Source organism: Urocitellus parryii, chromosome 3 (assembly GCF_045843805.1).
Source record: "Urocitellus parryii isolate mUroPar1 chromosome 3, mUroPar1.hap1, whole genome shotgun sequence".
NCBI lineage: Eukaryota > Metazoa > Chordata > Mammalia > Rodentia > Sciuridae > Urocitellus > Urocitellus parryii.
The window spans coordinates 130,571,048-130,579,592 of NC_135533.1; the positions used below are offsets into that span (position 1 = coordinate 130,571,048).

At 50.6% G+C, this 8,545-nt stretch overlaps 1 pseudogene; it reads right to left on the reverse strand.

Annotated features, from left to right (window-relative positions):
* Window positions 1-425: 425 nt before the first annotated feature.
* On the reverse strand, window positions 426-8,274 carry LOC144253753 (carnosine N-methyltransferase-like; annotated as a pseudogene).
* Between the last annotated feature and the right edge of the window lie 271 nt (window positions 8,275-8,545).

Here is an 8,545-nt window from a genome sequence, read left to right on the forward strand (position 1 = left end):
CAGCATGCTGGGGCCCAGAGCTCTCCTGAGAGAAACTGGAGCCCGGAGTATAGCTTAAGCAGAGTTCTTATACAGTGTTTAAACAGGGAAGCTCATATGGAAGTTAGGGTGCAAGAGTGGGATTGTTACAAAATAACCATTACAGAATAACCATGCCTTTTGTCAGGGGGTGTTGGGTCAGGGTACATTTTGACATAAGTAACTGTTTTTAACATAAGTTTCGGGTTCCAGGAAAACAGAACTTAAACTTACAGAAAAGCAAAACTTAAACATAACAGGAGAGAAAAATTTAAATTTAACCTTTACATTAGGAATAAGAAGGCACCACTGATTTGATGTATTGTAATCACTGATAGTTGATTTTGAGTTGTTTATCTCAGCATTTGTTCTTATTAAACTTTTCTGAATGATATAACCTAAAACCATTATTGTGGCTTATGAACTACAAATAAGACAAATTCATAATAGTATTTCATCATAGAGAAATCCTTCACAGTCTATGTTGACAATACGGATTCTTTGTCCACCTGTACCTGGAATCTATTTTGCAGAACAACATTGTTTATATCCTCATAGCTCAATTCTATGGAAAATTCTTTGCCAAATTTTCAAAGTGGTACAGCAGAGAACCAAGATTTATCAAAATTCACCTGGCTTGAATGTGTTTCATATTGGATCAATATAGTCAATTACATTGTGATCTGTGCCTATGCAGAAACAGGGGGCAATATAGTGCCACATACTGCATTATGAATAAATCTCCTGAAAATCTTCTGCTGTCAAACAAAATTTAGAACCAGGAGGAAGACTGTGGGGGTCAATATAAGGGAAAAAATGGGTGGCATCTGATCTTCTGATCTCCCAATATTGCTAAACAGGTAGATCCAGGAATAAAGTGTGTTTATTAATTTTAGAACATCTGTTCAGAACAAGGTTGAGATAAAAGAGCCTAAAATAACAACAACAACAACAAAACCACTTAATTCCTATCCTTGACAAGGATCACCTAGCACAGCTAATTCCCAGTCCAGATTTCCTAGTTCAGCAACAGGTATCAGAATAAGTTCTTTAGTAGGATCCCATCTGTCTTAGAAAAACTCAAAATTTCTTTAATGATTAGCTCAAAAGCCAGGCAGAGAACTGCACTTGCATTTTTCTTACTCTCATGGAGGTTGCCCAAGCCTCCCCTGCAGCCCTTGTGCAGCTAAGAAAGGGTCAGTGGGAGGCAACAGTGTTGCTGGATTGCCTGCTTGGCCCTAGGCATCTCAGCCTTGCTGCTCCTAGCTACTGAAAGCGCTGTGACGGCTGGTTTCCTCCAGATGGCGCTGGTCGCAGACATGCCCTGAACAGGCTGCCCACCCCGCCCCCACCAATCTCAGGGTTCCAAACACACTGGGGTCTGACTGGTTTTCAGCTACTGAGCTTGTATGGCCTTCAAGGAGTGATTGTAGTTGCTTTCAAGTATATAGATCAACAATAAAGTGCTTTAATGTATATTTTCATGATATAATTAACAAATTTGCATGAATGTAAGACAAAAATTCTTGCAAATTGTCAAGCTAATATTGAGTGTTATCTTTGTAGTATATGAAGTTTGATGTCAATGTCTTACCAAATTATCTATTCTCTGACACTGCCTGTACCTGGGCATCAGAGATATATGTAAATTGGCAGGTCTGCAGTATAAGTTGGTTGGCTAGCTGGGATAAGATTTATTCCCAAGTATTTTGAAAATAGTTTTTGTTGTAAATGAATACATTTTATGTATTTGTATTTGGTGCTGAGGATCGAACCCGGTGCCTCATGCATGCTAGGTTAGCGCTCCACCACTGAGCTACTAACCCCAGTTTCTATTCCCAAGTATTTGTGAGGCTATTGTGAATGAGATACTTTTCCTGATTTCTCTCTCTGCAGATGCATTACTGGAGAAGAGGAAAGCAATTAATTTATGTAAGTTGACCTTTTATCCTGCTACTTTGTTGAATTTGTTTATCAACTTTAGAAGTTTTCTGGTGGAGTTTTTTGGGACTTCTAAATATAGGATCTTGTCAACAGCAAACAGAGATAACTTGACTTGTTTTCCTATTTGTATCCTTTGAATTTCCTTCTTTTGCTGGATTGTTCTGGTGATAGTTTCAAGGACTATGGTGTATAGTAGTGATGAAAGTGGATACCCTGTCTTGTTATTGATTTTAGAGGAAATGTCTTCAGTTTTTATCCCTAAGTATGATGTAGGCCTTGAATTTGTCATATATAGCCTTTACAGTATTGTAATAATTTCCTTCCATTCCTAGTGTTGTAAGGGTGGTTCAACTTATGCAAATCAATAAATGCCATTCACCACATGAATTATGTGATTATTAAGTATAAGAATCATGTGATTATCCCACATGATACAAGAAAACTATACAAAAAAATCCATCACCCATTCATGTTGAAAATACTGGAGAAACCCTAGTGTTTAAAACACTAGGAATGGAAGGAAATTAACACCTTCCTTGGCAGCTAGCTAAGAGCAGGATTCTGCAGACAGGAGGCTGGCTAAGTGCTGGGGTTGGAGTACAGAGGGAGGAGGGAGAGAGTCATGGTCCAGCTTCAACCACCCAGGACTGTGACCCTTGGGCCTGCCATGCTATGCTGGGCCCCCTGCCACAGGGGTCCTCTTTTGCCTAGAGCACAACAATTGCTCTAAATCCAGAGTCCCAGCAAACCAGTTAAGTATAACAGTCATTAAACATGTCCCTAGGTCCTGGGTGCCTGTCCAGGCATCTCCTCTTCTGAACTCTGCCTTGCTGCGTTTGGGGACATTTGTTGGTTGCCAGAGAGATGGCAGCGCCAGGATGGGGGTCCAGAAAGTCAGAAGCCCAGGAGCCCCCGAAGCCCTTGGTAACCTTCCCAAGGCTGGCCATGCACGAGAGGCATTTTGGCCTGATGTTCTATTTAAACTACTGACACCCCTGCTTCCTTCTTATGCATCTTCCCTGGGAAAGTGGGGTTGGCCATGCAGGTTCCCCACAGTGTTTCACCTGCTGTCACAGGCAGGCACTGTGCTATGTAAACTGTATATCCTAGCCCAGGAATTCAGGAAGACCTGGGTCTGGTTGGGGTGGGGGCCCTCAGTGCTCACTGGTCAGGCTCACTGCCATGACTGGGCCACATCACCAGTCAAGCCATGCCACAGATAGTGCATATCATCAACTGTGCCATGCTCTTGACTAGGCTTCCCTGAGACTGGGCCATGCCACCAACCTCTCTGTGCCATAATGACAAGTTCCCTGTGCTACCTACCATACATGATGACCATGTCCCTCACATCATGACTGAGCTAGGCTACCACTGCACCATGTCCTGTGGCCCCCGAGACCTGAGGTGTGGTTTGTGAGTTCACTGGTATAGATGCCCATGTTGACTCCAGACTGAGCCACACAGGGGAGGCAGGCAACTGGGAGAGCAGCCACATGGCACTCAGCCTTCCTAGCAGAAGGTATGAGGCACAAAGACAAGGCTCTATTCCTGCCCAGACCACTGCTTTTTGGAAACCAACTACTGAGAGTCGGCCCTCCGCACCGGCCCTGCTGTCAGCACAGCGGCCGGGGTGGGCTCTCTTCTGATGCAGCCACAGTAATTGGCTCCAGCCTGGCCCCCCTTGGGGCCTGCTCGCTGGTCTCCATAGCAACCCCTCCCCTGAGCAAGCATGAGGGGGCACCTTTATATGAGATAATCAAACCCAAATTTGTGGCATTGGATCCTATTCACAGTGGGGGCCCAGGGAATACAGAAAACCCAACCAGGCAGTCGGGAGGGTGTTCCCTGACCTTATACCATGGCTACCCCATCTGACCTCTTCCTGCTCTCCACCTTGGAAAGCAACCCCTCCCTATCCCCCAGAAAGCCCCCCTGCCCTCTGCAGCCTTCTGAACTACAGGGCTCCTGACCTCCAGGGCCGGTCCCCTCCTTGCCCACCTCTCCTATTTTTCTCCCCAACCTGACCATTGATTCTCCCAGGAGGTTCTGCCCTCTTCCTGGAGATCAGGCTCACCACCCCTGCCACTCTCATCATCTCATTCAGGTCCCAACTCTCAGTGATCATCCAGTGTGAGTGTGACTCCAGACACATCTGGGGAGAAAACAGCCCTGCAAGGGCTCTAGTTCTCATATGAGTGAACCACATGGATTGCCCCTCAGACCCCTGCAGCCACCCAAGAGCAGGTGGCTCCTGTGGCCACCTGAGCCTGTGCACACACTGGTGCCCCTCTTGCCATTCCCCAGGAGCCTGGCTTCCGCTGTATAGGAGCTCCCCCCAGACCCAGGTGGGTGGGGTCTCCATCATGGAGGGGCGAGTTTCCTCTACCCTGGCTCCTGCTGTGTAGAGCTCCTCCCCCATACCCAGATGAGAGGGGTCAGCCACCTGAAGGGGCAATTCCCCTCTATCCTGGCTGAGGTGGTATACTAGCATTCCCTGACACCCAGGTGGAGAGTTCTCCTGCCTGGAGGAATGCGTCCCTTCTACCCTGGCTAGCATGCTATAGGAGCCCCCACCCATGGACACCTAGGGGGGAGGGGTCTTCTGCCTGGAGGGGCGAGTCCTGTCTACCCTGACTGTTTCGGTATAGGAGCACCCATGACACCCAGGTGGGAGGAATCTCCCGCCTAGAGGGGCCAGTCCACTCTTTCCTAGTTGCTGTGGTATAAGAACTTCCCCTGACACCCTGGTGGGAGGGGTCTCCCGCCTGGAGGGTGGAGTTCCCTCTACCCTGCCTTTCTGGGTATATAAGCCCTCCTGACAACCAGATGGGAGGGGTCTCCCGCCTATTGAGGCGAGTCCCCTTTATACTGGCTGGGCGGGATATGAGCTCCTTCTGCCTAATGCCTCTGCCTGTAGGTATTAGTCCAATCCACCCTGGCTAAGGCAGCATACAAGCTCCGCTGGACACCCAGGAGAGAGGGGTCTACCGCCTGGAGGGGCGAGTCACCTCTGAGGCAGTCTGGCTGAAGCAAAATAACCAATAACGGGGGTGGGGGGGGTGACGAGCAACTTGTGTAGATTGATACAGCAGGAATGGGAGCCGTTTATTGTAGGACAGGAGGGGTATATATACATTCCATACAGCTTATCTTAATTAACATAAACTAGATACAGCAGTTAACCAATAAGAAATCTCCACACTTAATGGCTCGCTGGCACCACCACACAAACCACTCCCCCTGGCAAAATGCCAGGCGCCATCCTGACTTGTTTACAGACTCTAACACACCTCGACCCTGGTGGTGGTGGTATATGAGCTCCCCCAGACCCTCAGTTTTGGGGGGGTCTTTGACTTGGTCTTTGAGCCCTCCTCTCACTGTGCCACCTGCTCCATTTCTATTCTCACTCCCTACCCCAGCTGTGTCCATTTTCATGAGACAATGGCCTAGGTCCTGCCACTTGGCTCTCCATTCCTTGGCCTCATCCCTTGCTTGAATCCCTGGCTGTCTTTCTAGAAGATCCTGTCCCTGTCCCGTGATTTCAGACCCATTTTTACACCCCCTCCTGTGTCTCCCCACTGTCCCCCGTGCACTGCCTGGACCCTCCCCTCCCCCTGTTTCTCCCTAGCCTGGGCTCCTAAAAGGGGGCCTGGCTCTCTAGCGACCCTGCCCCCAATTCTGGGCTCAAGGTATCCCCTCATAGTGCCCTCCTTTGGCCCGCCTTTGGTCCTGGTCTCTCTGTGAGGTTCTACTGGGGGCAGAGGAGTGGGATTGGCTAGCCTCTGGGCCCTGAAGGCTCCCTATGGGAAACCCATCCCTGCCCCTCGCCTTTGCCCCCTTCACCTTCCAAACCTTGACACCTGGCAGTGGTCTTGGGCCTTAACTGACCTTGCCCTGTGCCATCATCTTCCTTTCCTCCCCTACCATCTAGCCTTGCATGCAGGCCTTACACCAACCCAGCCCTCCCTAACCCTGATGTTTTGCGCTCTAGTTTCCTGGCCTGGCTGCTTGCCTGAGGCACAGACGATGTTCCACCTGATGCTAGGTATTGCTAGGTGTCACTTCGCATTGGGTATGACCTGGGGTCCCTTGCTTGGTCCCCTTAGTGCATTCCACTGGGTGCCCTTTGCACTGCCCTCTGTCTCTACATCCTAGTGCCAAACCTTCCTCTCCTTCCACTTGTGCTTTCCCCTGGAGTGCTGGCCTCCTGCTTCTTGGGTTTCTAATGCTCTGTTGGGGGATCTGCCCCTTGCCTTGAAACCTGACTTGGGTCCTGATTCTTGCCTCTCTCAGCACCCACCGCCACCCCCCACCGTGCCCTCCTGTCATCCTCCTCCTGTCCCCCATCCTTGCCAGACCCCCTTGGCCTGGTCCCTGGCCCTTGATTCTCATATGGGCAGGGCACCCCATGGGAAAGAGAGCCCTGTCCCTAGCCTGGGCCTCTTGCTTTCCCTGGGTCCTTGGTCCTGCTCCTGGAAACCTGAGACCTGGCAATGGCTCTGGACCTGGAGCCTGCCTCCCCACTGCCATGTCCCTTGCCTTCCCTCCTCTGCCATATCCACTGTCCTAATCCCCCTGCCCCAGACCTGGCCCTTGTCTCTCCATTCCCTGGCCTGTCTCCTCACTTGAGCCTCTGGTGGCCCTTCTTGCTCTGTGCTTCCCTGGGCCCCTCATTTAGGCTGCTTCCCTGCTCCCCTTGGCTTCCCTGCATGGCAGAACCCTAGTGCTGCCTGCCTGCCCAGCCCCGCCCTTCCCTGCTCTTTCAGAATGGGGCCCTCCTCTAGGTCCCTAGACTGGTATCCTTGCTGGGGTCCTGGCCCCCACCCCACCACCAGAAGTCCTCCAGAAATTCCTGCTATGCCCTCCTTGGACCTCCTGTTGTCAGTGCCCCCCCCCCGCACCTGTTTTCCTGTTCCCTTTACCAGGATGCTCACCAGGGTCAGGGGACTGGACCTGGCCTTTGGCCCTGTGGGTTCTCTTTAGGAAAATGTAGCCCTTCCCTTTTACTGGACCCTTTGGCCTCCCTCAGCTCGGGCCCTGCTCCACAACCCTGACACCCATCAGTGGACCTGGGCCTTGAGCCCACCTCTCCCTGCACCACCTACTGCCCTTTCTTCCCACCCTCCCCTCCCTATCCCTGTATCTTTTCATGGGAACTCTATATTGGACAACAAACTTGGCTCTCCATTCCTGGGCCTGGCTCCTTGCTTGAGGCCACCCTTCTCCAGGACTCTGTTACTTTCCCTTGACTTCAAGCCCCTTTATCAGTCCCCCTCCTGTGCCTCCCCTCTGTTCTCTTTGCATTGAAGTGTCACCCCCTTTCTCCACAAAAACGTCTTACCTGGGCTTCTCCAGAAATCTTCACCATGGCTGTTTTTAGGACCGTCAGCAAAAGAGTCTCTGCCAAAGAATCCAATGTAGATAAACTTCCTATTTTCCTGTTGCCCTGTTTTACTTGGCCACTGGCCGAGAAGATACCAGCATTCCAGCTGCTGGGCACCCCCGTACTAGTTTTTAACAAACATATCCTATATAGTAGTTTGTATCAATGTGCAACAAGGCCACTGGCCTTGTGATGGGCTTCACAGAGATGTCTACATTTTTAAGATATGTTACCAACTGGGTTCCATGGTAACGACTGGCAGGGAGAGAAAAAATGGGGAAAAGAAGCTCTCCCCTTCTCAGGTGTTGTCCTTGAAGAGTTAATTTGCCCAAAACAGTGAAAGAAAAAGCTGTTTTTGTGTGAACTCTGTAGACTGTGAAATTCTGAGCCCCTACCCTTACATGCTGGGTATTAAATTCAGAAACTGCCTGAGGATTGATTGATTACAGCAAAAGCTGTGCCCTCTGAGCCTGCCTGCAGCCAAATGAATCTATTTCCTGCTATGTTCGGTGCCTTGCCTTATTTGACCCTACAACAGTACTGTGGTATCCGGGCATTGCCCGGACTCTCCCTTCCTACTGCTTATCCCTAGTCGGGGCTACAAGAAGGGTCCTGGCTCCCACTGACCCACCCAATTCCGGACACAAGGTATCCCCTCACAGTGCCCTCCTTTGGCACTCCTTTGGTCCAGGTCCCTCTCTGAGGATCTACACGTCTAGGACAGTGGAGTGGAATTGGCTGGTCTCTGCCCACTGAAGGCCTAGTGCTGACCTTGCGCTTCCTGACTCCCTCCCTTCAATCCCCTGCCCTCTAGCCTTGCATACTGCCCCTACCCCAACACAGCCCTCCTAGCCACAACAGTTTGCGCTCCAATTCCCAGGCCTGGCCACTCACCTGAGCCCCTGAACACGTACCTTGTGTCGCATGGCTTCCCGTGGGGTCTCTTGTTGTCCAGTCTGACCTGGGGGCTCCTTGCTTGGGCTCCCTAGTGAGCTCCCCTCCTTGCCCTTGGTGCCACCTCCTATCTCTTTATCCTAGCACCGCTCCTTCCTCTCCTTTCCCTAGCATTTTCCCCTGGAGAGTGGGCCTCTCTGCTCCTTGGATTCCTAATCCTCTTTTGGGCTGGTTGGTCCCTTGCCTGGATTCCTTGTTTGGGTCCTGGTTCTTGTCGTTCTCCATACCCACCGCAACCCTGTG